We start from the raw sequence: 6000 nt of genomic DNA on the forward strand, positions 1-6000 counted from the left end.
CTGAACAGGTGCTTGGCTTCATAGAGAAAGGCAGTAAGAACCCATGGCCTGTCCCTTCAAACTACAAAGCTTCCTCAAAATTCTGGAGATTCTGGTAAAAGGAAAGCCTACATTTTCTGCCTGTTCACAACCGTTTCATAGCAGTTACTGCTGACTGTACTTACACTTTAATGTTTTTAAACTAGTTTCCTTACTGCTGAAAATACTGACAAATGGATATGATTAGCCTTTCTAAATAAGAAAAAGAGTTGCTTTCTTAGTGAAAGCAAAAAAAAAACAAAAACAAAAAACTAGAAATTCTGGAACAGTATGATTTTAGAGCTAAATGTTCCCCTTCAGCTTCTCTTCACTCATTACTTTGTCTTCAATGCATCACGTTTATGGAAATTTCTCAATGTCTCAAAAAGTCTGACCTCAGTTATCAAAAGGGTCTTGAAAAAAATTTCAGGCTGATCCTCAGGATGATCCTAAATAACCTCAGGATGATCTTTGTTTTTAGGAAATATCCATTTTCTAAGATGTCAGGGTAAGGAATACAGATTCCTAACACCAGCTGGCATTCTCAGGGCTCACTCCAGTTGCCCAGGTACCTAGTTAGCTCTTTCCTTGATGCTCTACACGGAGAGCCTCAAAGAGGGTGGTAAACTGTATCGGATCACAAAGCTAGCTGGGTGATGGAACACGTGTTCGTCACCACTGAAGTTTAAAAGGTACAGATACACAGTGGAGGAGAAATGAGCAACCAGTTGCCCAGGGTTCTGCATGCTGGAAACTCCTCCAGATGCTGGGCAAACTCTTTCACACCTCAGCGAGAATTTCTCAGCTGTAAAAGGAGTGAAGTGAAAGTCGCTCAGTCAACTCTTAGAGATCCCATGGACTATACAGTCCATGGAATTCTCCAGGCCAGAATACTGGAGTGGATAGCCTTTCCCTTCTCCAGGGGATCTTCCCAACCCAGGGTTCCAACCCAGGTCTCCCGCATTGCCCGCTAATTCTTTACCAAGGGAGTCACCAGGGAAGCCCACGTAAAAGGAGTGGCTGAACCAAAGTAATCACTGCCCCCCTCAACTCTGCTAGTCCTTCACCCTCAATGGCTTGAGTAAGAAGGGTCCATTTCCACGAAAAGCATCATCACCTCAGCCGTGACAGAGTTCTTGCACAAATGGCCGAGGGTGGGGGTGACATTCAGTGCCGGTATGCGACGAGTAGCAGAGAGGGCGAGAAAAGGCCAAGTCCGGGGCTCTCTCACCAGCTTCAGCAGGTCCACCAGAAAGCCCTTTGCGAGGAAATCGGAGAATGCTGGCAGCTTGCCAGTGCCTCCTGGTGGCCAGAAAGCCATCCCTTCCCCTTTCCCGACCCCTTCTCCTTCCCCTCCGTACGGTCCAGCCCAATACTTAAAGCCCAGATCCCCGAGTTCGGTGTTAGCCCAAGACCACGTACTGTGGCCTCCGTAACTATCAACATTCTGAAGCATTTCCAGCTCCTACGCAAAGAGACCAACCTCCCGGCTCAGCATTCTTACTGGGGTCAAAGCTAATTTTTGCAAGACTAATCTGTTAACACAAATCGGTCTAGAACCTGATCAGCCAAGTCTTTCAAGGGCGGCCACGCACCTCTCCCTCCTCCCTCCTCTCACCTCCGCAACCTTCCCGGGAACCACAGGTCTGAATGAAAGCCTGACCTTGTCGTTTTCAGAGATAGAAAGGTCTACGAGAGGCTCCAGAGGGTGAAGGGGAAGAGAATATTCCCTGCTTTCTGGTTCCGTTGACTTAAAAACAAAACAAGCCTCTCCCTCATTCAGGGTATGGAGCAACACTCCTCAGAGGGAGGTGTGTGTTTCTTTTGAGCACGCGGGTAACCCACGGATAAGAAAGCTTCTACTCCCCAGAGGGAGGTGTGTGTGTGTGTGTGTGTGTGTGTGTGTGTGTGTTTCTTTTGAGCACGCGGGTGACCCACGGATAAGAACGCTTTCAGTGCTCCGGGATCCCGCGGCCGGCCGGATTCCCTCTCAGTACCAAACTCTTAGAGATTACTTCCCGGGGGAAAAAGGTCTGGGAGAACTGAATTCAAATTCCATCACTCTCCCCGCAAGGATCCCAGAGCTGCTAGGAGGGCGGCGGGGACCGAGAGTCCAACTCCGGCTTGGGGGTGGGTGCGGGTTGAGTCCCAGTCCCCCAACCTCCAGCACCCACATCGTCCCATCCCTATCTTCCCAGCGCACCAGCCTCCCCAGCACCCCCATTTTTCCATTCACCCCATCCTCCCATCCCCCAACATCCCAGCCACCCACCCTCACCCCACCCCCAGCCCGCGGCCGCACGGGGCTCCAGCCCGCCTGGGGGTCCCTCCTCACCCGGACGCCGCGGTGAACTGCTCGCGAGAACCGGGACAAGGCTTTACGATCCCGCCTGCTGCCTGCTCGCTGCCAGCACCGCGGGCTCTGTCGCCCGCAGTCACCGCGTCACCCTGGCCGCGGGGCGCTGGGGCGGGGGGCTGCGCGCCGGTTTTGCGCACGTTCAGCTCCAGGCGGTCTGGTAGCCCCGACCCTGGCCTGCCCCGGCGCCGCAGGAGGAGGGAGGGGGAGGAGCTGTGTGACCGCCGGCCTCCCACTGATCCGGGCGCTGGGACGGGCGAGCTCCGCGCACACCGCACACCCGCAGGGCTTGGAGTCCGCAAGCTGGACCCCCGGATTAACTTATCCCTCTACCCACCCGCCCCCCGCGAGGACCTACCCACACGTGTAGAGGGCAGGTGTTGCGTCTCCACTTCCTGTTCTCAGCCTCGATTCTGATCAGACCTTCCCCAGTTTCATTAACTCCCTGCTTTGTTTATTTCACTGAATCCCTGGCTACTTTTTCCATCTGCGATCCGCAGTGCCCCGCGTATCCCGCTTTCCGCTCGGTAGTATTACCGCATTGGACGCCAACTCAGAAATTATATGGAAGATGCTTCGGCTTGGAAGACCTGCCCCTGAGTTAGTTTCGTTTCTCCGTGTAAATACAGTGAAGGGCAATCAGTAAGAGCTTTTATTGGGGGAAACGGTGTAAAAAGGAGCCATCCCAGTTCTTTGGGGTTTAACTGAAATCCCTTCCTTTATTTTCCAATGCTTTCTCCTCAATCCACTTTCTAATTTAATCCTATTCATTTAAAGCTTCAGTGAGAGACGCAGAGAAAATAATTTGAAATTCATGCGTAGTTAATTCTTTGTATTTTTTATTTTTGGCAAGGTTGACAGGTCTGTAGATGAAATTTATTTTATTTTTTTATTTAAGGAGGACTCTGAATAAGACGGGTTCGGTCCCTGGATTGGGAAGATCCCCCGGAGAAAGAAACGGCAACCCACTCCAGTATTCTTGTCTGAAAAATCCCATGGACAGAGGAGCCTGGCAGGCTACCATCCATAGTGTCGAAGAGTCGGACACTATTAAATTGATGTGGAACACGCATACTGGATAAGAAGGCATGGATTATAGTTCCTTTCTGTCGCGTATTAGTGGCCGTGAACTTGAGCATGTTCTTTATCCTTTCTGCTTCTCAGTTTCATCATCAGTTGGAGAAGGAAATGGCAACCCACTCCAGTATTCTTGCCTGGAGAATCCCATGGACGGAGGAGCTTGGTGGGCTACAGTCTACGGGTCCCAAAGAGGCGGACACGACTGAGAGACTTCACTTTCACTTTCTTCCTCATGGGTAAAGTGGGGCTAATCAAAATACATTAGTCAGAGGTGCCTTGTGAAAATGAAATGGAAATATACATGAAATACTTAGGACGGAACCTGGCATGGGAGAAGCAGTCACACAGGTATTTAACAGTATTATCTTTAAGGAAGTTGTGACATTTAAATCTAACAATAGATGCAAATTTAAATTAACCTATCTCAGCCTAGTGACAATTTCCTGTACTTCCTGGAATAACCTCCTATGATACAAATTGTCCCAGAATATTAATCTAAAAGGGAACATGATACCCTACTCAAGAGGTCACTCAGGACCTCCTCCCTTTGCCCTTAAGACTGGGTGAAGATTTAGAAGACAAAATCAGAAGATTCATCATCCCACCTAAAAAGGTGGTGGGCTTTGAAAGCAGGTCTTGAAGGCTAGTATGAAATAGTTTATTTCTTTGTTCAATGCCAACTCTATGCCCTCTCTCATTGTAATCAGATCACACTCTCTGAGGATGTTAGAGTGGCTAGCATTTAGCAGGTTAACATCCTGAGAAGGTTTCCAGTGTAGGGGTGCCAGATTCAGTAAATGAAACACAGAACACCCCATTAAATTTGAATTCCAGACAAACCACAAAAAGGTTTTAGTATAAGTCGACTGCATGCAATATTTGAAACCTACTTATACTCAAAATTATGTGTTGTTCGTTTGAAATTCAAATTTAACTAGGCTTCCTATACTTTTTCTGGCAACCCTAGTCCAGTGAAATGAATGCATAAGCCTCAGATTCCAAAAGGATGACAAGTCAACATAGACATACAGATTATAAGGTGGGTTTGATAGGGGTTTTGTTTTTGTTTTTAATATAAGAGCTCAAAGAATTAAAAAAAAATTTTTTTTGGCCATGCTATGAGGCATGCAAGATCTTAGTTCCCCAACCCAGGATTGAACCTCACCCCCTGCAGTGCAAGTGCAAAGTCTTAACCACCCCCTAGCCATGCCGTGCCATGCTAAGTCAGTAGTGTCCAACTCTGTGTGACCCTATGGACTACAGCCTTCCAGGATCCTTGTCCTAGGGATTCTCCAGGCAAGAATACTAGAGCGGGTTGCTAGACCCCCAGGGAAGTCCCTTCTTTTTGTTTTGATGTGGTGAAAAAAATTGACTTCTGTTTATAAATTGATTCTGTTTTGATCTGTTTTGCCGTTTCTTACCTCTTCATTCTTACTTCCCTTTCTCATTAACATAGCAGTGCTTCTTAACTCCGATGACTGTCTTCAATCAAGATATTGGAATAAATAGTAATAATGTACTCAGTAGTGTTTTCAAATAGTGTTTACTGAGGGCAAACTGTATATTAGGTACCATTTCAAGGATGACTAGCCCTGGAGGCTAGGGAAATGACACCACAGTGAGCCTTCCCTATGTAGGTACGTCCAGGACTGTGGGGTTTCTGAGAAGTGAGTTATTAATTCTCCTTGGAAGGGGTGGAAGTGAAAGGCATCCTTACTGCACAGGGTCCACGGAAAAGAGACTATGATACAGATAAGCCAAGGAGGGAAGTCCCTGGGTGATGGCTGTGCCTTGGCCTGGAAACTAACCCATCCTGATTAAAGCAATGAAACTGGAGGGAACAATGGGATTCAATAAAACTGAAAGTGTATAATTGGAAACTTGGAAATCTTTGAGTCCTGTAGAAGATAACAAAATGTAGAAGAAAAAAAAATTAAATTACTTAAATTTAAAATTAAAACTTATCCCTGCTGGAGAGAGTGCACATTTTTCAATTCTGTCTGCAATGATTTCACATGGATGGCTTGAAATCATCCCAGTGAGAACCTCATGTTATAGGAATTAGCAAACACTACAAAATGTGATCTTTGTCCCCTCTAGAGAGACAGCACACCTCTGAGTGGTTAGCTATAACTGGTCTGAAGCTCAGTATAGAGACCCGGACAGAAGTTGTTTATTAGGAGATAAAAGTACTGAGAATATGCACGGAACTGGCACGGAGGGTTTAAACAGAGCAAAGGCAGAAGATAAAATTCTCAATAACATCACATTCATGGAAGAAGGTAGGAAGAAAAGAAGGTGGTGAATGAAAATGAGAGATTGGTCAAAGTGAGGATAGAAAATGGGAGAGAGAAGCTTTACAGAAGTCAAGAGAGAAAGGAGTTTTAAAAGTATGTTTGACATGGTTGATTAAACAGAATGGACTAAAGCAAGGGCTGTGGGATTTCTCATTTAGGAAGGTCTTGTTAACCCCTTAATCAACTTGAGTATAATACAGCAGTGAAGGCAGGGGGTCAGTAAGGTAAAGAGGTGAGGATACAAAGACA

The 6000-nt window shown here is 46.8% G+C and overlaps 1 protein-coding gene across 5 annotated transcripts in view; it reads right to left on the reverse strand.

Moving 5' to 3' along the window:
* The window catches only part of PLA2G7 (phospholipase A2 group VII), a 38270-nt gene extending 35418 nt beyond the window's left edge, over positions 1-2852 (reverse strand). Inside the window, exon 1 of one of the 5 annotated variants that reach the window (XM_061398347.1) lies at positions 2733-2852. The gene's annotated coding sequence lies outside the window, so the exon portion shown is untranslated. Of the gene's footprint in view, positions 1-2353; positions 2445-2732 lie in introns of those variants that run through there. The other 4 variants (XM_061398351.1, XM_061398348.1, XM_061398350.1 and 1 more) reach the window with 4 other exon arrangements.
* Positions 2853-6000: the final 3148 nt, after the last annotated feature.

This window comes from Bos javanicus, chromosome 23, assembly GCF_032452875.1.
Source record: "Bos javanicus breed banteng chromosome 23, ARS-OSU_banteng_1.0, whole genome shotgun sequence".
Taxonomy (NCBI): Eukaryota; Metazoa; Chordata; class Mammalia; order Artiodactyla; family Bovidae; genus Bos; species Bos javanicus.